This window comes from Charadrius vociferus, unplaced genomic scaffold, assembly GCF_000708025.1.
Source record: "Charadrius vociferus isolate BGI_N301 unplaced genomic scaffold, ASM70802v2 scaffold90, whole genome shotgun sequence".
In the NCBI taxonomy this organism is placed as follows: domain Eukaryota; kingdom Metazoa; phylum Chordata; class Aves; order Charadriiformes; family Charadriidae; genus Charadrius; species Charadrius vociferus.
This window is the reverse complement of record NW_009647222.1, coordinates 10,220,667-10,244,727: the sequence shown is the minus strand read 5'-3', so window position 1 is coordinate 10,244,727 and position 24,061 is coordinate 10,220,667.

Below are 24,061 nucleotides of genomic sequence, written 5' to 3'. Positions count from 1 at the left end.
TGTTGCTGAGAGCTGAGGTTGAGACTGGGGAAAACTATTGGGTTTTGGGTTTACATGGGTTTATGTTTAGTATCCACAGTGACTAAAATCTCAGTCCTCGTCTATTGTCATGTGTGTACACTTAAGGTGGTATTTCCCACAGCTAATTTCTAATCTAATTAAATCTGCTATTTTTTTTTGCCTGGTCACTTAGTGTTGTGATATCTGTGTAGCTCTGTGGAGTTAGTCTGTTTGGTTCAGAGAATTCTGAACAAGTCCAGTAACGTTAGGACCTCTTGTCACTGGAGCGTCCATCCTATCTCCCAAATGTTGTATGAACAGGCTGAACGGTGTGATCCTTGAGAAATCCTGAAAACAACCTCACTTTACTGTGAAAACTGACGTTTCTGTCTTTTAACTTTTCCCTCCAGATTCCTGGTTTGTGAGAATTTTTGGGATGAAAAACTGTTTTGAACAAATTGAATACATGCTTTCTGTTGAACTAGTAGTCCCATAAATTTGGTCAGCTATCTAATAACGCTTTGTGGGCTGTTTAAAGTTTTTAAAGAAAGAGAGTTTTGCTCATAAAATTGATTTCTTTCTGCAATACACTGTCTACCTTAATATGTTTTTTGAGGAGGAAAAACAAGGGAAGGGAAAATAGGGAAATGCTCTACAGAGAAGAAAGAGAAGACACAATTGTCAATTATCACGTACCTCCACACAAAGCAACACTTGAAATCATAAAGGCACAACCCACGTGGATAAAGCCATCCCAGCTGACCTCTTTATATATAGAGACAGTTAAGCTTTAAGTTGCCTGCCTTACAGATGCTATTCTTAAGGATACTATTAACTCTGCTGATATTATGCTATTGATATTTATCTTTGTTTCTCAAGATTTGTATCATTTCTCTATTCTCTTGCCTGTTGCTCTGTTACATCTTTATATCAATGAATTCAGAGCTCCTAAAATCAATGAAACAATTGGTACAGCTGCACAGTTCTGCTGGAACATAAGAGTCAGTTTAAACTAAAATCATCTGATACTATAGTCTGAGTTCAATAATGTTCTTTAAGGAAAAGACTCTTGAGACTTCAAATGTGTATTGAGGACTCTCAGTTTACTGTGCTTTGGTATTCAAAACTGATCTACCAAGAAAGCAACAGACTCACTTTGTCATGGAGAAGGCTGTGCATCAGAAATAGAGAATGGGTTTATTTGAGGTTGTCCTTGTATTCATATGTGATACAAAGCTGTTTAATGTTCAGTAGTATTTTCTGTCAAGTCTTATAGTCTGAAGAAGCCAAAACATTGTAATGTATCTAGTTTTGAAATTATATGAATAGTTTTATACTCTAGGCATACAACTTTAACTTTAAACATCAAATAACTTGGCTGCTTCAATCATTTTTATTTAAAGGGTCTTATGTACAATTCATTTATATGGGAGTAGGATCACTTTTTATGTAAGCTCTTGTGTTTAGATAAAATATGCTTTGAAGTGAAGATCTGAATATATTTGCTGAACATTAGGGAACAACAAACTTCTCATATTACTTCTCATTATTTCATGTAAATTATTTCTGCAAAAGATTACTTGGTAGTGAATGTTCTTCTCTATGTGAGATTTTGTACAAAATTGGGTCTTGTCTCCTTTTCACTTGGGACACTAAGACAGAAACTTACCTCCTAGTTTTGCACATACTATAGCTACCAGCTGATTTAGATGATCACTCTCGTTAAGCTCTTCCCTGAATCTCTTGATCATTATTAAGAACCTTTCACAGATAACTTTATCTCAAGGCTTAATAATTGTGTTGAAAACTTTTTTGTGTGGTCTGTTGTTGTGGTTTGGCCTCAGCCGGCAACAAAGAACCAGGTGGCTGCTCGCTCATCCCCAACAGCTGTGGGGAAAATCAGAAGAAAAAAGGCAAAACTCGTAGGTGGAGATAAAGGCAGTTTAACAGAATAGCAAAGGAAAGAGGAAAACAATAACAATAACACCGACAGAGGAATGTACAAACTTGGTTACAGTGCCGCGGCTCACTAACCGGACCTGGACCGCCACAGCCTGACCAGAGCAGCGACTTCCTGTCCCCTCCCCTAGCTAGCCCCCCCCCATAGCCCAGGCATGGCTCACATGGCATGGAATACCCGTGTCCCCTGCTGCGTCCCCTGCCGCATCCCCTGGGGAAATTAACCCCATCCTTGCTGAAACCAGGACACCTGTAAAATACATGGCTTTTTGTTTTTTTTTTCTGGATTTCTTTTATGCTCACAGAAAATGTACAGATGCGTGTCCATCTGCCTAAAACCAGCCGTTCAACATAAAGCTGTTTATTTTGCCTTTTTTTTTCCTGTTATTTGCAATGTCCTTGACCTTTCCTTCAGTTGAAGATGCCACTTTGTCTCAGATCTCGTGTATAAAGAGAGCTAGGATAATACAAAACACACAAAACTCTCTCCTTTCTGCTAAGGACTGTATAGAGTCTTCTCCTGGAAAATCTTTCTTGCAATTTAAAACTCTCAGTTGCAACTTTTGAGCTAGGACCCCTCCCCCAAAGTTGCCAATAGTCAACGTCTTGGACAGTCAAGACATTTTATTTTAAATGTGCCTGTAGCAGCCTTGGATTGAGCATCTTTGCCTGAAAGTTTGGCTGTAAACCTTAATGTCAGTGGATAAAGACAAAGAAATCTGTCAGGTTTAATTATCTGTGCAATATAACACCATTGAGGGAAATCTTCTCCTCTGGCTCCTAATCCTACTTATCTTTGGTACATGTTAAAGCAGAATGGCTGAGTTTCTTTCATAAATTGCCTGAAGCTTATTATCACGGGAAGCCTGTCACCCATGATTAAATGCAAATCTGCTTTAGGAATAATTACTTTGAAAATGCATGTAGGTAACAAGGTTGCATTATACATCATGTTTCTCATATTGACTGTAGGCACAGGACCTACTTTCAGATGCTTGACTGTTGTCATGTCTGCTGCTTCTGAAAAAAATATGTACCAGCTTTCATTATTTTTTTTAAATGGAGCAGTAAAGAGAACCATGTCATTGTAAGGAGTTAATTCTTACTGTCAATACTTACATGTGTAATATTTTGATTATTTTTACATTCGAAAACACTTTTTTTTCCCCCACAAATACAGATATTATCATTAAATAGAATGCAATAATGTAAGCAGTTCTCTTTTGAAATAAGCTTTTCAAGAAACACAATTGGAGAATATAAAAGAAATGTAAACTTTTTGAAGTAGTGTTATCAGCACTGAATTGCTAAGTAAGATACTCTGAGATAGAACAAATGTAGAAGTGACTGAGTTGAAGTCAGTGCCCATTTCATTTCATTAGTTGGGCACACAACCTGGATGGAGTTGTGATTTCACATTAAGAGGAAATGACTACACTGTTAAAATGCTTCTAAATATTCAAAATAATTTCCCCTGTAATGCCCTGAGTCTTAGGCAACACTGAGCACTCAGCCCTTGAACACAATTTTTCTGAAGATTCAAAAATCATTTGATGATGTTTCAGAGGAATGAGCTATTCACCAACCTTGTAAACATTTGTCAGGCTTCATCCCAAATACATCAGTGTCTGCTTTACCACACATAAGGGAGCAGGAAAACCAAATGTCAGAGAAAGTAGCACCTAAAGAAAGAAGGTTTACACTCTCATATTTTTTACAGATTGGAATGGAAGATCATTTCCCTTTAAATCCACAATGATGTTATTTTCAATGTGAATTTCCTCTAGAGTTCACCTGACCCTGCAGACCCTTTCAAAATACTAATTTGTTAAAGAACCAAGAAAAGCCAGTATCGTGCATCAGTTCCTCTTAAAATTTTGTCCACTAGTTCAGATCTTGGACTCAGTGATCCTGGGCTGCAGTTCCTATTTTGCTCCAACAGGCTGGGGTTCATGTGACCCTCTAGGAATGGTGGGAAGATAAATACGGAGATTTTGCAACAGCTATATATTAAGACTTGAATTAGAAAAGGGTGGTAGACAGTGAGAAATGTGTCTATTAAATACTACTAGAACAGCTTTAGGAAGCTTACATGAGATCAGACACTGCTTTTCTTAATCACCTGTTAAATCCTCTCTTTAGTTTGTTGTTATCCAGAAGTCCAAACTGATATCTGTTTTTAGATATTTGTTTACATCAGATATGAGGCCAAATAGCAAACAATCTCCAAGGTTTACATCCATCTTGATTCCAGTTTGGACTGGCAACTTGACTGTTTTTAAGGGCAGAATGTTTGAGCCCTTGGAATGCACTCCCAAAGGAAAACTTCGCATCACAGATATTTAAAATGGGATCTGCAACAGGCTTGACAGAGACCTTACTCAACAACAATCCTCCCTTGATTTTTCAGTGCACAAATAATGACTCCACCGGTTTATTTCTATTTCTGTCTCCCATTGCTTAATGATTGTGGTCCCTTTGCCCCTGCTGCTCTAGTTCGTGCATACTCTTTGGGTCTGTTTTTTTTGGTTCTGCTTGGAGCAGGGAGGATGGATGCAGTAGTTAATGGCAGGTATAATATTCCGGTTGTGACAGAATCAGATGTCACTTTGGCATTTTTCTGACTCACTTGGTGCCTTTGTGTCAGCTGCCTTCATAAGCCCAAGGGGCAAGACTTGCTTCATTAGTGTAAAGGGAATTTCAGGTACGTAATTAGCAGGTGCTATGTTGGCCTGGTAACCACTGAATACTAAATTAAGAATCAGCAGAAAATTGAATTACTCAGATGTATAATGGTTACAAGGGTTGCTTTTCTCACCTGTCAATTGCAATCTGTTCCACTGGAAAAAGCAAAGTTTGCTAGCAGACAAATGCAACCCTTGCTGTTAGTTCCTGTTAGATGACAATGCAGGAATTTATTGAAAAGGGCATAAAAAATGAAGGATCTGCTCCTTGTTGGTTTTTCATGTCACCATAGTACATGTATTAATACCAATGTATTACTAAGAATGTAGTAATTCCAGTTCTTAAGGACATGTTTATGCTTTTTATTTTAGCTACCTGATAACTTATATGCTCTGGTTATTCGGTGTGTAACAATTTTGGTGATAGGAACTGGGTCATGCTGAGCCTGCCAATACTATTTAGATCAACACTTCCATATTTATTTAAATGTCCTTCATCGGTGATGGCAGTAGGTTTGTCAAATTTTTCTGCAACAAAGACCATATGTGAAAAAGGCAGCATTTTGTCCCACCTTGATTGCTGGGTGCTGCATGAAGAAAATAAGAGTTGCGGGCAAAGTATGCAGCCAGCATGTTGGACTTCACTGGGACATACTATGCTCTTTCACTTTACATTGAGTTTTGCTCCATTTTTCTACCATTTTATTGCATCGTATCAATGCTCAGGCAAATAGAGACATCTGAAAATAGACTAGTCAAACAGTCGATGTTGCCTGTCACAAATAATTGTCAGCTAATGGGATCCTGATTTTGGGCTATTTGCCGCTGTGCACACAGTAGCAATGACTGCAGGTGATACAGAGTACAAGCCAAATGGCATTCATTTGCAATGAAAGAAGGCTTGACAAGTCTACTCCATCACTTGTGCTGGCAACAGAAAGCTCATCTCTGCTTTTTCAAAGACTGTCTCTGTTTCTGTTGTTCTATTCTTGGGATTTAATGCTTGTAACGGTCCATGTTTTCTTCCTTCAGGAGGGGAAGAGATCGGATTAAAATTAAACTCGGATTAAAATTAAACTCAGATTAAAATAAACAGTCTTGGAATCTAAAATTGATTGCACTAACCCATAGTGTGAATGCCTTGATGTAATATACTGTAGTTCTGGTAGTAATTTGTTGGGAAATGAAGGAAGGACTTGGAACAAGCTCAGATAGTAGATACATATACCTAACTTTGAAAAGGTTCTCAGGTAGTACTAATTACAGGTTCAGCTAATTACACTTGGTTAAGATGCCATTCCATCTTTTTAAGTGACAAAGATATGTAAAATTCTAATAATGAGCTTAGTACAGACAACTCTGGGTATATAAATAGATGAATTCTGTGTGTATATATAGATGAATGTACACATCTGACATTATTTTCTACAGTAAGTAATGTCTACATGAGCATCTGCACAACAGCCAATAACCTTTTGACAAAGGACAGGAACAGTAGTGAGACACTGTAAGATTTCTGTTGCGCTGCCAACTGCCTGGGTTCAGGGTTGACAGTCTCCACTAATTACTTGGCCGTCAAAGTTTTTCTCTTCACTCCCTGAGGACTGCCAGTGTTGAAGCATGCTTAGGAGTTTGTACAAGTTGCATGCAGTTTGTGAAAGAGAAAATGCTGCTGGTTTTGGCTGCTCGAAGACAAAGCAAAGCAAAATGTCCCTTTTAAATTAGCTGTTTTATACAGGAAGTGAGTTTTTTCATAGGACTACTGTGCCTGGCAGCAAAGTTGGCTTTAGAATTGAAGGAAAAGCACTTGTGATCTGCAGGATACAAATTCCTTAGGAGTTTGGAACTGGAGAGAAACTAATTTCTATAATTCAAGTGGCATTTATTATATTAAGCTACAGAAATGAGGGTGCAAATGTTGGCTCACAGTGATGTGAGGAAAATCTCTCATGGCTCAAAGGCTCAGTTTTGACTGGACGTGGACCCCAGCCTTGCTGTACAGATTCGATCAAAGACCCTGCCTCTGACAGGTGGGACCTGGTTTAGGGCCTCGGAGAGACCTTACAGCAGCCTTCCAGTACTCAACGGGGGCCTACAGGAAAGATGGGGACAAACTTTTTAGCAGGGCCTGTTGCAATGGGATAAGGGGTAATGGTTTTAAACTAAAAGAGGGCAGACTTAGACTTGATAGAGGGAAGAAATTTTTTACAATGAGGGTGGTGAAACACTGGAATGGGTTGCCCAGAGAGGTGGTAGATGCCCCATCCCTGGAAACATTCAAGATCAGGTTGAACGGGGCTCTGAGCAACCTGATCTAGTTGAAGATGTCCCTGCTTATTGCAGGTGGGGTTGGATTAGATGACCTTCAAAGGTCCCTTCCAATCCAAACTATTCTATAGTTCTATGATAATAAATGTTATCATCTGCAGCCACTCTGGCCTTTATGGGTTGTCTGTATTTTGGACATGACAGATTATGTAAATTTAATTTCATTATAAAGAAAATCACAATATTTCACATCTTCATGGGACTTCTCACACTGGAAATCCAGGTTCTGTGATGTTTAGGGAATTCTACCCTAGTACAAGGCAAACTATAGTCAAGGAGAGCTGCAACTTCCTCATTTATGACAAGTTTGTGTCTCAAAAAACCATTGTTTCCATTAAAGTCTATGAAATCATCACCTACCAAGTAAATTATTGGAAAATCTGTGACAGTAGAGATACTGTCCAAAGCAAAGCCCAGCTTGCTAAGGAAAAAAGAGGTACGAAGTTTGTGTTTTGCCATTCCTGTGAAACAATTTTATTGACAAGTTTCATGTAGGTGCTGGGGAGATGGTGGTTTCTATTTCTGGAAACTTGCATTCAGTGAAAACTGGTTTTAAACCTTAAAAGAAAGAATATATGAAATATCCAACAACCCCTACACCAAGTGTGAAAATAGAGAAACATCATGATTTTAGTAAACCAGTCTCCTTTTAAAAGCAGCTGGAGAGGCAATAAATAAAAATGGGTTGCAATCAAACCCCTTGATATCCATTTTCGCTGTAATGAAGCTTGATGTTTTTTTCCGAGCTGTAGTAGAGTAAAATTATAATTAATGCTTAACCAGCGTGTGAATTGAATGCTACTTGTAATTACATCACCTTGGTAATGCAGTAGGTTATTGCACATGACTGATTTTGGATTTTAACTGGATTTTTCTATTGGATTCACTCCTTATCAAAAAGTGCATTGAGGAAAAGTCTGTATGGGTGACTCAGGCATAGTGTATTGAGAGTAGTCAGGTTCATATTCAGCTCTGATATTGCTTCAGTATGAGAATTAGAAGAGTCTTTTGGCCTCTCTATCATTTAACTTCCTGAAAAGTGAAATGAAGAAACTATGTCCTGGAGGGTCAGGAAGTAAATCAAGATTTTTTTCTTAAATTTGGTGGTGTCTAGCAGCCTGTGTCGTGCTACTAGGACTTGTTTTGGAAAGTAATACTTAAGTACCTAAAGGAGCAGATAGGTGTTCAGAGACATTTAGAAAATAACTAAATAGATTAGGCACTCTAGACTTTTTTGTGTCTATGTAAATTAGGTGTTTGACCTACTTCAGGACCTTAAAACTGTAGTGGACTCCTACATAATTTTGCAGTTCTGGTCTCAAAACCACATTTTGGCAAACCTTTAAAGCATTTGTGTAAACTAACTGGGAAAGTGGAACAAAAATCATTGCTCTTCTAGTGGAAGTTGTTTTCATGTTTATCGCTGACAAGCAGTTGCCTATAAAAAGTCACGATGCAAACTGCGCAGGAACAGCAACTTGACTTGAATGTGAACATCTTTCTTGATAAGAAAATTTACATTTCTTCAAACAAAGAAAAATTTTTATGGTGACTGGCTGCAGACTTCTAAGCTAACATGAGATTGCTAGGAACAGAGATCGTAAAGCTCCTTCCAATTGGTGGGCTGAATCACTTTCCTACGGCTATCTCCAGAAAATGCCAGATTGTGAGCTGCCTGAGGTAGCACCGGACATGCAATATGCAATATGGATCAATATGCAGACGTTTGTGGATGATATTCCGTTTTGGAGATCAGAAGGTTATTTGTAACAGTAAATAAGCGTAGCTTTTGCTTTTCATAGCTTGAAAGCCGTGAAATGAAAACAAGAATGAAATGTCTTTTTAGTTTCTCTAAAAAAAAAGTCAAAGTCAAAACCCAGGTGATCCTGCCTCCCTCTTAACAGCCTTAGTGATCTGCTACCAAGGTGGGATAGATCCGCAGTGTCAAAATCCCACTATCTTTTGAGAACTTTGCTTTGATGCCACTCAGTTCCTGATTGCTCAAGTTGGAACATCTGAAAAGAGCACAGCTTTTAAAAGGGTTGCCTGCAGAGTGGTTTTTTTTTCTAGAAAATTAAATCCTTTAAAGTTGGCCATACCTCTATAGCATCTTTTGAAAATTGTGATCTGTAGCTACTTCTCATATTTATAACCCACAATCTCTAATTAATATTTTTTGCCACCTCAAGTCATATGAAATTCAATGGTGATGTTTGACAGTGGAAGAAATTTAGGCTTTCATTTTCTTAAACAGCTTGCAAAAACGTTTAATGAAGAAGTCACACAAATAATTTCATGATTTTCCTCAGGGTTTGCCTGTAGAATAGATTTGAAATTAGATTTTAAAAAATTATAGTTAACATAGCTTCCGGTAAAAATTTTGGTGGAAAAACTGTCTTGAAATCCCAAACCAAACATCTCAAAAGACTGTATAGGGTTTCTCATGGAAACAAAAATGTTGTGGGATGCTTTGCTAGGCAAAATAAAGGGAAGGGTTTTTTTCAGGTGATGGCTTACAGGAGAGACAAGAATAGGATTATAACCCCAACTTCAAGCTAAGATTAGACCGTCACTTATTTTTTAGGATTCCGTGTAGACCTCCAGTAATAATAAACCAACTACTGCCTGAAAGCACTTTTTTCATTAGAGATCAACCTGGACTGTGCATCCACTGCAAGCATGTAAAACACTTCCTTTTCTAATATGGAAAAAAAATAGCCTCAACAAGCAGAATGAAAGTTGCCTGTCTTTCAAACCTGCCTCAACACAGACTCTTCAGGGTTTCTCAAAGACATATACAAATGGTTTTGCACAGACAATTGTTAAATTGTCACTGTGTTTGACATGCTTGTTTTCTCTTCTATAGCTACTTTAATGAGATCAAGCCATACTATTCAGGGAGTGTTTTGAAGGATTCAGTCTACTGGCAATATTTTGGCTCGTTTGCAGAACTCAAAACTAGTTCTGAATGTTAGGAAGTTTATGTGTGCTCAGGATAAGAGATGTGATGGACCCCAACTCTGCATGCTTCGGAAAATAACACATAAATGCACCGCTTCATGCAGACCGTTATATTATTGTCTTTTTTTAAAGGCAAGTATTTCTTCCTGCACTAATGATGCACTAATTATGAATTGGTTTCTTTGTGATTTGACTATGTAAGATTTATGCTAAGCCATCAGTGAATCAGAAATTGTCTATAGCCCACACTCGGAGAGATGAATTTTAAGGTGACTTTGGCTGAAGTCTGTTAAAGCGGAACAAGGAAGAAATTGTGGCTTGTGTTGATGGCATTCATTTACACTCTAAAATACAGAATATTAGCCGATATCCATTTTCAGCAGAAACATACAGATTCTTAAGTCAATATAATTTTTCTTTCGGTAGTGAAAACAGCTCACATCAAACCACTGTTCTTCCTGTGTTGCTACTCGTAGGGAATGAAGTGCGACTTAACCTATTAGAAATAATTTCAGCTGTTATGCTCCAGTACTTATCTGAATTCACTGAAATGCAACAATCTGTATCAGTCTTAAAATTCAAATTATTTCCAAAACTGCTTCAATTTAAAGTAAACTGGTTTTGTTGGACACAGAGCATTGAGTGTTTTAGGAATGTAGCAAATACTACAAATGGTATAACTAATTCTCAGATGTTCACATTTTTCTTTGAAAAATCTATAAAATGAAATAAAAAAGAACTAATTCAAGTTACATGACTTTCAAAGTTCAATCTTGTGCTATGTTTTTTTAACAGCTGTAAACACTCACCATGTGTCCATCTCCTCTATTATAGCTGTGATACTGTGCCATCTTGTGAGTCGTGAGTGAATTTTAACAGGAAGTGAAAAAAAGAGGGGTGAGATTAAAATAGCAACCTCACTGGAGGTAAATGGCAAGCCTCCAGCTCACTGCAATAGAAATGGAAAGTTTAGAGGGTTTCTGCATAAAGCACAGAATCGAGTGAGGCTGTTGAGATGACTGCTGGTGTTTCTTGGAAACCTGAGAGTTGTTGCATTTTTTTCTTGTCCCTTACCACTCCACTTTATTTTTCTTTCTTCAAAGGTTATCACCTCAGTCCCTTTACACATATTTCTGTTTCTTGGATAAAAGCTTACACTTTGAACTTCCCCATCAATAGGGGCTTACTTCCACGGTCATTTTAGGTATGTGATACCCCAAGTAGCCAAAGCATTGGAAGGAATAAATGTTGCATTTCTATACAGCTGCAGTTCCCTTAGCTAGTACTTGTCAGACCTAAGGAACTGAGTTTTCTGAAACCACCTAATAATTTCCTTTACTCTTGGTAGGATTGCAGGTATATGTTAAGTGTGAAAGGAAAACAAGACAAACATCAATATATTTTGATTTTTACTTTTAGTGCTAATCTTAGCCATTTTCTTATTCCATAGTTCCATACGCAGTTTCAGTCTTCCCTCAAATTAGTCCTAGGGAAACAAGTGTGGAGCGTAAATCCCTCATTCTGCTCTGTAACCATAGGCCTGATCACTTCCTACTCAAAACCTGTAAGAGCTTTTGTTTGAAATTATCTGTTGTCTTGTAAATACATGCTCAAACCTATGATCAAACTTGGAGGTTTTTTTAGATATTGCCATCATGTGATAGCACAGATTGCAAGTTGCAGACATTGTGCTTTGGGTGTTAAATTTTTATCTACACTGTAGGGATGAGTAGCATAACTGCGTTATCATTTTTTGTATTATCAGTAAGATACTGCTGTAAATGCAAACTGCTGCATATTCTTTGGTAATCCAGGTCTTAAGAGAAAGTACATACATAGCTTCTTTTGACATTGATAACTATAACCAAAACAAGGAGCACATATCCTGAAATAGGTAAAGTAGTACTGTTATAATCAGAGAAAAATAGTTATAGACAAAAATCCCCATGTATAAGCACCTTTTAAAAAGTGCCACTCCTTTAGATTTCTGAGGTGGGAGACAAATTTTTGGAAGATGTCTTGTGTACATAAAGGGAGAGAGACTCAGTTATAATTCGAGCTCAAGTATTTAAGGGTTCTATCTTCAAAGTCTGTATAAATAAGGATTTTTTTTTATGATGGAGGTGATAGAAAGTGAGACTCTTTGGGCTATATTCTGCTGCTATTGTACCTTACAAAGAAACTTAATTACAAGATTACTTTACCAAAATAGGATTCAGAATAAGCCTTACTACTCTTACACAGGAAATATAATCCTGTGTATTATGTTTAATCTATAGTTAATATTAGTTTTGCAAACTGAAAGAGGAGTTATAATTTGATGCTAACCAGTTAAGGTTTGAAATGAGATAAATTATTATAATTATGTAAAAACCTACTTAAACATTTCCTGAACACATCACAGATTGTATTCTATAAATGCAGAAAAGTCCTTCAGTCACTGAGACAAGTAGTGATTTCACATGCCATAAAATATTACTCAGATCTATGTGTTTTGAACATGAACTTTGTTTGTTAAAATTAAGATTTCTTTTTACATGAGCTGACTTTGGTTTCTTTGCACGCCTAGGATTACAAGCTCGAAGTATTTGGCCAAGACTGCTAGTCTTTTATTGCCACTTCGTGCAGTACGGCAAGCTGTATTATGGCTCTGCTAAAATGAATTTATTTCTCCATCATTGTAATAATTTTTCTTAATGTACTGCTGAATGTTTTCACTTTTTTTTTATCTGATTGCTCTGTTTTTTTTATGGTAGCAAAATATTTGTTCCACATATAAACTAGGACAGAGGTTAAATGTAAATTTGCACAGGGATATCAACTTTTCTACAATGGAATTTATTAATCAATGCACATTAATCAGCATTTTAGTTATGACAGGAAGGACGTTATTTTGAGGAAAAAATCTTCCCCATTGTCCTAAGTTGCTGATAGGTAGCAAGAAATTTTGCTTTTCCCTGAACTACATCTGTGGAAGTTTTCTACAAAAGAAGATACAGTAAACAGCCTATTGTTCTATTTAAAATAGCTCATATAATGATAAGTTGGCGTTTAAAAACTCCTCCTTCCTTTTTGAAAGAAAAACATCTTGAGGAGAAAAGTAATAGAAGTTAGTTATTGCCTGGTTGTGATTCTACCGTAAATTCAAATTTGAATTCTCTTGAGGTGAGTGGGTTTTGTCCAGATGTGAGCACTGGTGCTAGAAAATGGTGTAGGATGAGTCTGTGTGATGCTGCTCATCGTGTCAAGAACAGGGTTTCTAAACGCTTCACATCAGCTTCCCATCTTTGGGACATCAATCTGTGATCTTCAAAGCATGATCCCGACCAGTGAGCTAGGTTTCTTAGGTTCATTCTCCCCATCTTTTGGGGCTAGGGTGCCCTTCTGAGTACAGTAGAAATAATCTCTTCTTTATGAGACTTGATTGTCTTGCTGTGCTCTGCTTTGGTATTCAAAGATCACAGTCCGTATAGTAAAGGAGGAAAATATATGTAAGGATGCTCTCCCAGGTATTGATCACTTCTGGAGACATAACACGTTGCAGCTGCTTAGGGTAGCATGACAAAAAGCTTCAAATGATAACCTTCTCCCTTCTCAGATCAACAGCGAAAATGTTAACTGCTGATATTTTATATTAGTGTTATTGGAAACCCTACTTCTGAAGAGAAAAGAAGTCTGTCTGACTCAGGACCTCAGGAATAAGCATGAAAACTGAAATAATGGTTTTCTTTTACGGTGATTTATCAATATTCCTTTGAGACAACTAGTGCAGCTAGTCAATGCCTGTCTTTTAAAATCCCACCACTGTGATGTTTTTTACTTGATTCTGTAGTCCTTTTGGTTCATGCCAAGTGAATGGTTACTGGGAATGTTTATTTCTTTTTGCTTGGTTTGTTTTGTTTCTGCCATTGTACTACCTGCAAAATGTGGAGACTAAGCTAGAAAAAGAAGAGACACCCCATTGTATTTTCAGTGTTATCACTGACATTCTTTTGCTAAACTTGATGTGGATAATCCCACTAGCACAGAGAAATTAGTATTATCAGTGGAAGGGTTTTGAACAGAAGCCTGACACATTAATTACACTTGATAAATGGTCTGGTCTAAAGATAACATTTTCAACAATGGTATCCAGCAACCCGTGTACAAATAATGAAGACAGTAAGTTAAACCACGATTGTAACCAAGACTTCATGGTGTTCCCTTCAGCCTGGAACCTCAGTGTGTTCTGACAAGCACAGATGTGCAGCGAGAAAAACCCTCTGATTTGGAAATAAAATCTAAACTCTTGCTTTCTCTCTACTGTACGTAGTTTAGTTTCCTAGCTACCTAACAGATATTATTTAATATTTTAATAGCTGATTTGGTGTTTTCCTATCATCCCTTGATGTTAGTGTAGGTCTTGAATAGAAAGGCACAGGAATACATTGCAAGGAACTGTTATTTCTAATAAATATACTACTAATAATATTGTGGAAACCTATGTAACTGTACAATGCCCATAAGAGAAGGACACTCTGTCAGTGATAATATGCTATGTATTCTGTCATATACAATTCTTTTGAGTGGAGACTTCATTTTGAGAGTTTGGTGGGTTTTTTTCCTGGTTCAGAATTTACACTTACTGTCTTGGCCTTTATCTTCAGAGGGATAAAAAAGTAGATTTTTTTGCTTGCCTCCTGTAGTTTGCTGTTGTTGTTACTGTAGAAAAATGATATGCTTAATACACTTAATGCTGTAAAATACAAAGTGTTGATAGGGCATATGTATCCTCTGCCGGTTAGGTAGGCTAATGTAAAGGGTCCTATGCAATTGACCCTGCCTGGATTGTTCAATTGCCATTGAACACAGCAAGTACTTACTGTTATTCTGTCATTGAAATCACTGCTGTGTGGCTGCAATGTATACTTTTTTCCTGGTGATGGCATAGAGTTAACGATATTTTTCTCTTATCATAAATACCTTTTCACAGTGCTCTGGCACCATTGTGTCCCAGGGATTCCCTGTCTTGTATTTTTTCTGGATCACTGGAAAGCACATCTCTAAAAAGGTCTTTAGTAAAAAAAAAAAATTCTTAGTGCGAAGAGACTTGGGATCTGTCCCCTTCTTTAAATAAGCATGAGTGTCCTCTAGCATGAATTTTCTGCTCATCTGCTAATTCAGTAAACGTGCTTGATGAGCCAAGAGAAAGTTTGTCATTACACAACAATATCCACAGGGGCAGCTCATAACATGAACCACCCCCCAGGTGCGTGCACCTCAGTTTGAGACCAAAGTGAGTGCTCTTTCCAATGTGGGGAATGGCTTGGGCACTGTTTAGGCTGGGCCCATCACCCTGCCAGGGGCAGAGTGCTCCCACAGAAGCTGGAAGGTGTTTCCAGGCTGAGCGATGCTGCCTGCGTGAGGGGATGATCCTGCCTAGTGTTGAAACAGGGATGGAAATGCTTTCTATTTCACAGAAGAGCCCCCCAAACTTAAAAATTAAATAAAAGGTGAGGGAGAAGGGGAAGGAAGCAACCATGTCAGTGGAAATCTCTGGTGCAGAAAACTTCAAAGAGTTTGATTTTTTAATATCTTCTATTATAGATTGACTTACAGCTCAAAAAATAAAAATAAACACCACATCACTTGAAATGGAAAACCAGGAACATCTCCACTTAAAATTAACAGAACATTGCAGTCTTTCAAACTTTAAAAAACAAAATACCAGAGAAAATATATCAAAAGCAGTATTTCTTGCGCGTTCCAATTTCAGAATTGATGTATTAAAAAACCCCAACTGTATGCTATTACCACTTTGAACCCAATGCTGACCAGCTGTAGTCTGAGAAAACTGCCTTCTAGATAACTATAATGTTTTTATGGTGCTCTCAATCTCTTTGGTGCCAAAAGTTTGTGTAGTAGACTTCCTGTGAGCATGAAAATGGAGACAAATTTTTGGTAACATGCTGTGCTATTAGCATCAAGGACCCATTTGTTCTTTCAGTAATGTGATTCTCAGTCTCTGGGATTCATCAGAGGGATTTATCTGTCTAATAAATACGTCCACTCTGTCTATACTTTTAATGTTTCCTGATTAAAATAAAGCTGTTTATCTCTCTTAGCTTCAGAGATTGTATGTAAACAGGGATTACTTACCCAGGACTCTCATCCCATTGCCAGTTTGCAGTATGATCAGGCTTTCTTTGGCACTGACTACAGTGTGAGGCATGTATCTGCCTAAACATGTGCAAGTAGTTTAGTTAGTCTGAACACAGGAAAAAAATACAGAACAGTGTGTTCTGCTGAGTTTTTACGTATGTTAGTGTAATTTATTATTAATCACTATGTAACACAAAACCAGATCTTGTAAGGGGATGAAAGGTGGAACAAGATTTGACCATTCCAACACAATTTCTTTTTACTCCTCTTCCTCCAAAGGGTAATAAGAACAGTTATACAATGTCATTTCTATTTCTAAATAAACTGTTGATAAAATCTATATGATGATAAAATAATTGCTCTTTTGGGAAACAGACCTCAACTGTGAGAGGGTATAAATTATCCCACAAAAAAAAAAAAAAAAGCAGAATCAGCACAGAGTGACTTCTTGTGAGAAGAGCAATCTCTGGAGGCTATGCAGGGAGGGTCAGAGATAAACTTGGACCTTGTGTAACTTGCCATTGAGCAGACTCAGGCTATATTTTACACACGATTAACAGGTTATATGCATATGAAAATATGGATATTTTTTGCTTAGCAAGCCTCAGACAAATTAAAGGAAGCGGAATGCTTTTAGGGCAATTAAACAAAAAGATTGAGCCATAAACCAGTGATTTGTGTTCATATGGAGAAATATCACTGCATCCTCTCTGCTTGTCTTCTTTCTGTAGCGTCTGCTGCTGGTGTGTGTCAGAGATAAGACCTTAGAAAGGATGGTCTGACACAATGTGGACTGCCTCTAGTCACGTGTCGGTTCCATGTATTAGCAGTCAGGAAGTTTCGTGCTCTCTTCTTACCTATGTCTTACCAATTTTACCATTTTTTACAATTTTTCTCTACCATGCAGAGAAACTTTGTATTTTCCTCTTGAAGTAATGTGCCAGGATCTTGTTTAGCGACTTTGCATCATCCTTGGATAGAGAAGTATTCTAAAAGCCCGCCCATCTGAAGACACACAGATGACGTGAGCCTGTCTTCTGCTACTGTTATTAGTTTTGCATGCTGTAGTGTTGTCTATGCCTAGATTTGTCACCATAAAGACCTATTGTGTTGGCTACATTGTGATTCATGTAGAAACAGCAGTGCTGTTCTCCTGATTTAAGTAACTTTTTTGACTCGACACATCCAGAGTTGTCCAAGATTAATTAATTCCAATTAATTCCAATCTATTGCAGATAGGCACTCCCAAGACTAGGTTTAGATGAGTTATGAGCATAGACTTTTATAATGGCAAACCTTAAACTGCCATAGTTTGGAACGGATGTAAATGTAAGACAAAATGACTCTTAAAGCAGCGTGCAATTATTCATTCAATTGAATAAAGTTTCACAGCATCTTTTTTGGGATTGTCCTCATTATAGAGATTGGAAAAACTGAAGCCAGTTTAATTTTTTTTTTTTTTTTCATTTCTACCTTTAATCCATTTTGATGGAACCACTGCTCTCCTTTTCATTAAAAAAGGAAGCAAAAGCCAGCTGTTGGCTTTTCAGAAGAGTCACTGTGGGACAAGGTAATTGCATGCTCTGGCATTTCCTTCCAGGGTGCCAGTCTGAGGAGGCTTGCTCTGAGGCACCCAGCAGAGGAGGAGTTTGACCACTTCTCTATTTTTTAAGGTTGTGTTGCTGAATAGGGTGGCTTCATTGGCAATTATTGTCATAAGTCTCTAGGGCACTGAAGTTCTGGTTCAAAATTCAAATTTCTTTCCTTTCTCTACAGCATACAACATGAGATGGATTAATGACACGTAGTACAGTTTGTAACATGAGAGTAGTCTACATCTACTGACTCCTGTTGTAACTACAGGGTTCCAATATTCAGACATCTAATCATCACTTTTAGCCTATAGGGAAAGGAGATTACCCTCATAATATGCTCTGATGCAATGCTTGAAACAATTTTTTTCTTTCCATATCTTATCCATTTTCTAATCCTTTATTTTATGTCTTGCCACCTCTACTCACATTTGTAAAGACTCTTTACAATTTTTATGAGATGTTATTTATAGGATTCACAGATAGAGAAAGTATTTTCGTGAAAGTTTTACAGATTTTCTTCCTTATCAATATATTTAAATACGTTAGTGCTTCCTTGTTTTTCCCCTCATCTTTTCCCACCATTTCACACTTCTGCATTTAATAATATTTTTTCTGGTTTTTTCCCCTTTTCTATGCTGAAGACACACTTACTTTCTCACCTCTTTTTCTCCCACTCTTTTATCCTCTCTCTTGCCCTTTTTCCTTTGCGTGTTTACTTCCTTCTGATGTTTTTTGCTGCTAATGTTTTTTTCTCTGGGTACTCAACAGTTTACTTTGCAGTCCCTCTGCTGATATACCAGAATTCCCACCGTGTTTATTTTTTTGGTTTGTCAGCTCAGCATGCAGACTGATCCTGTGCAAACCACCAGTCTGATCCTATGACGAGGTCCAGTGGAGTAGGCTGGGTAGCTGTAGTAAGGCAAGTGCAAATCAGAGCTTCACAGCAGCATAAGGCACTTTTTGCTTACAAAGAAACATAGAGAGCAGAGCTGTGCTTCTCTGTAGTTCTTCTGTCTGCTGGATTCTCTGTTCTGAAAATGGTCTCTCCACTGTAAGCTGGGGGAGGGCACAAAAGAGTTGTCTTAACCATTGGTGGGCAGGGAGCTCTGTTATTAGATAATCACTGAACTGGCTGTGGAAAAGAGTTTATCACTTGCATAGAGATAATGTTGCTTCACTTGTCTCAGATTGGTACGTTCCCTTTCTCCTTCATGAATATCCTTCTTGTTTGATGTAAAAGCATCATGCTATTTTCATGCTGTTACTTAATTTCATTGTAGAGCTATAATGGATGATTTTCAAACAGGATTCAATATTGCTGTCAGATGTACATGAGGGCTACAAGATATCACTAGGTTAAGTTCTTCTTCCTTTGCAAACCTCTTATTTTTGAAGGTGGTACTGACCTGTTCAGGTGCTGCACATCCTCAGGAAATGTGCGTGCAAAAAAGTTTTGAATGTCAATCTAACAAACTCTTAGATTCTATGCAAATTTCTTGTTTACTCAGTTATCAATGAAGAAATAAATTTGCTTTCTAAACTTAAAAAGGCATCTCTTTCTCATTAGAGGCTGGACATTACATTTTGTAATTTGGAGAGCAGAGGCAAGGCTTCTTAACCGTGCAGGAAACATTGAGGCATGAGGCTTTTGATCTGATATTTTCAACTGTGAAATGGAAATCACAAACTAGCTGCTTAGATTGTTGTAGTATTTGAGTAGATAAAAATATACAATGTCTGACTGTAAACCCCCATGCTGGGATTGTTGGCTGTCAGCCTGTTCACAAATGTTCTGTACAAGTGCTTAAGTACTAAGCCAGTTTAAGTAAAAATCATTTCTTTCAAAGATTAGATAAGGAATTGCAGAATACTCAGGTACTCGGCTTCAGATATTGAACACAACGAACTCAGTGGTTCTGGAGATGATCAAACTTCTTTATGTTTGCATGTATGGAAAACTAATAATAATATGTAGTGATGTTATTCAGCCTTAATCTTGTGTCATTTTCCTTGTATTTTCTTTACATAAACAGTTTCTCTGTATTTTCTCTAACACAGCTTTATCTCCTGTATTTCTTGAAATTGTTTCCATCCTTCAAAGAGCTTTACAGCTTAATTCTATTGAGTTGTTGATTTTGTTGAATCAATTGTGCTCCAGAATTCACCTATCCTGGTCAGCACCGATAAGTTTTCTGACATTGTTTTCTCTGGAGGAGGAGGGCTCTCACATCCTTGTTCAACAGCACAAAACTGAGCTGCAAGTGGGTTTCTATAGATTCTTGGTTTTCTTTCTAAAAACAGTAGATGTTGCTGTGTAATTTTTTCCTAAACATCATCTCGATCTATTTGGCTTTCTTATCTTTTATAGATGGCTCTGGCAGTCCCCAAAATGTGGTTGTGGCTCAAGCAGACAGTCCCTGATCTGGTAAAAACTTTGCTAGTAAGACTGAAAAGCTGAATTTACCTTTGATTTGCTTTTTTCTTATTCCTACTAAAACCAATTAATCTGATCTCTGGACAATGTGCTTTGGAGGTGTGTATATCAGTGATAAAAACTTACCCAGCCCATATAATCTAATGTTACCTTTTGAGGCAAGGAACTGTGCAAGAGGACATTTAGAGAATTTTTATGGCATATACACAGGGTTTCACATGTGAATGTTAAGAACCTCCTCACAAATATTCTCTGCTCGGACATTACATTCCTAATTTAGCAAGGTACTTAAGCACAGGTCTAACTGTAAGTGTGCAGTATAATACATGGGCTTACAACTACCCCATAACACATCTTCCTAGTGAAAGTCCGTATTATTACATCTGGTCTAAAGGACTAGTAAATGATTTGGTAAGTGCAATTTAGTGCTCAATAACAAAATACCTGATTTATTAGCACATTTTTTGTGCAAATAAATATTTTTGGCACTAATTTGATATTTAGAGGTAGATGATATTTTAAAAACTTACTTGTAATAAGTCAAAAGAGAGACTTTAAACTTGATTGATGTCAAGGAAAATTTCTAGTCCTGACCAAAATGAGAACATCAGTCTCCTGTCATAGCAAATAAGTAGATGTCTAGCGCACTCAACAGAGATATGAAGGATTTCAGGCCAAACCCCTGATCTAAATTTCACATTTGGAAGGGATTGAGACCTGTGTGAGTATGTTAGTAACCTAACTGTAACTGTTTACTCTCCTGGCTTTTTCCCCTTCATTCTCTAGTGATAGAAGTTCGCTGCCTTCATTTGTTATTCAACAACACTCTTAGGTAAACCTCAGTTTCAGAGATGAGAAAGCCACTTCCTGCTCAGCTCTGATTAGAAGGCAAGGCACAAACATTTATCTTTAAGCTCCATGGAGAAGTATTCACACCTCCTAAATGTATTCATCCAGTATCATTACATTAGAAGCTGCTGCTTTCAGTATCTCAGTGTATACTTCTTGGAATTGCACCAGGAGATACTGGAACTGGGAAAAGAAGTCTGAATTAAAAGATGCAGTTCTCCCAGAGAAGAACATTGTCAATCCTTATGCCACAGCAGAATCCTAAATCTCCAGCAGATTTACGCTGAATGCCAGTAAGTCAGCAGAAACTAGTGGCAATTGAGATCTGCCTGTAACACAGTCATTAGAGCATCTGTCTACGGGGTTAACTATAACCTTTGAATTTACCTTTGTTACTTTTTTTGATGTTAAAACAAGTTTTTGGGTAGTGTGTGGTGGCCTGTGCAACATATGCATATTTTGAAAGCAGGTACATGAGGACAACAGGTGTCATTTTAGGTTGCTAGCACCAGTTTTTCCTTTTCTCATATAATATCAAGAGAAACTTGATGGTGTTGCTTAGAAGATGCAATTGATCTCCTCCTGCAATGAGGCATAAATCAAGTATAGTTTTATGCAGAGGACTCTGTAGAAGAGCAACTTCATGTGAAGTCAGGACTGTAAAATGAAGGAGTTCAGTAAATGTTTTTTCCAGGTAGGATTCATTCCTAGCCTCTATTTTCATTTTGTTGTGTCAATCAGCAATCTAGAGGATCTGTGTATGGTATCAAGATTTGGGTTGCTTTTCTTGTATTTGTGTTCTGTGAGACAGTCTTGAGCTCTGGGCTGTGCAGAGAGCAACCCCAAAGCACTGGGAAAACCGTTGTCTAACTTCATGTGAGTGCAGTTTAATTGTCTCGCTTTCAGGAGCAATGTTCTCTGTCTGGTCCTGCAATACAATAGTTCCAGTTTCTACTGCTGGCAGAAAGCTTCTGGAGCTTGTTGGAGTTTCAGGAAGTGGATGTATCTGCAACATCTAAAAGGGATTAAATAAGGTCCTGGGTAACAGGGTCATAAATGTTTCTAAATGGTCAAGGCATGGATGTGCCTTCTAACATCCCCAGTATGGCCCTTCTGGGTACAGGGGAGTAAGGTGGAGTGGATTGTGGAAAATGACCGCATGCACCTACGCTGTATAAAAAGCTTCTCCTTAAATAGCACCAGCACTGCTGGGGGCAGATTCCTGGTCTGAAGCACTCCATTATTCTAGTGAAGCAGAGATCCGGAAATCTTACCCATAGTGAAAATGCATGATTTATTCTTCTCTCTTATGAAGAATATTCACAAGCCTGGGCAAGAGTAACAACCGACTGAACTGTCCTTGAGTAAATAAAGATTTGCGTTTGGTGCTTGGGAGCAGTGCTTGCTGACCACAGGAAAAGTGAAAACTAAGGTCATTCTCCTGCCAGGGTCTCAGTCTGAATGTAATGAATTTCCTGTTGTGAGCTCGGGTATGCTTACCAGTGGATTTAAGGCTGAGCAGTTCTGCTCCCTGCTCTTATTTTCGATGAAAGAATAGCAGTATTCCCACAGTTGTTCCACTTGTGTTATTTGTAGAGTGAGTAACTCGAGAGTCTCTCTCTTCTTTATGATGCTTTTCAACATGCTTAAGCTTTGCTTGGGGACAAGACGCTGGATGAGATGGACCGCTAATCTGATCTAGTCTGACAATTCTAGTATTTCTATCAGTATGTCAGAGATCCTACTGTACCATTCATTTATCAGCTGTATGAGAACGTAACCTAAATGACATATGGAAATGTACTGGGCAGAAAATTTTATTAAATTCAACATATTCTCCTAAATCAACTTCTACTGTCTAGTGATCCTTGCAGAATATGAAAACTACTTCTGATACTTTTTGCAACTGATTTTTCTGTTGTATTCTCTAGCAATTTTAAGCATTTATTTTAAATGCCTTTTTCACTCCACCTATATTTCTCTCCAAAGTTTCGGGATTGTTGTCCCCCCAGATCCTTTCCTCCAAACCTATCACCTCCAATTCTGCTCTGCTAACTGAGGAATCATAGCTTGGACCTGTGAAAGGACATTTGGGATGTTTGGATCCACAGACAGGGATAGTATTTTGCCCTCGGTAGAGTCAGTTCAAGAGAGGGCATCATACTGCTATCAAACACCTTAGGATTAAGAGGAGCTCAACAGATGAGAAGAAATGCAATTTGTAGCTCGTGAACTACATGATCAGGGCAACATTCAACATGAGGAGAGTGAGAGTGTACATAAGAGAGAGATACAACTGGGTCATAGAAGGAGGCAAATTATTGAAGGCTGCTCAAGTACAGCATGGGGCATAGTGACCTACTCAAAATGGAACCATTTCAATCATTGCAAGGTAAAGTCACAGCAAATGTATTAGCTAATATTGAAGCCTAAAAGCTGAGGTAAAATCACCTGAGTTGTCAGGCATTTTAAAAAAACAAACGTACAACACACTATCGTTTTTTTTTTTTCTTTGAGGTGCACTTCCTACTGTATGGGAAATGTGGTTCCCATTTCTCTCCTGGAAAAATTCTGATTTTTCTACTTAATAATTTCCATGAATTTCTTTCCCCTTGTTCAGTCATGCCCTTTACCTTTTTGTATTTATATGTACTCATCTTGCATCTCTGGCCTGTATGACCTGAAAAGTTCAATAATAATAAATATGAATAAGCATGTTTTTATTTGTAATGAAAACCCAGTCTTTTGCAGTATGACAGAAGTGTTTTCATACTGACAATGAATGGCATCCTGTGGCGCTGACAGTCATGTTTGCTCCCTGCTCTGTTTCTCTGGTTTTCTGTCTATCTGCAGCTCCTAAGACAGTTTGATGATCCTGATCTTTCAAAGTCTGTCCTACTATTTAAAAGAGGGCTGACCACACTGTGGCTCATGTGCCTTGTGTGGTTCAAGCCCAGCCCACTTACCACCACTCAGAGCTGGACGGATGCTGGGCTGCTGCTGCGTAACCCAGATGCTCAGCTGGGGGATGCTGAGCCCGGCATCATCTCTCCTCAGGATAACCCGACACAGAGGTGGTGAGACCCCTCAGGATCTACTGTCAGCTAGAA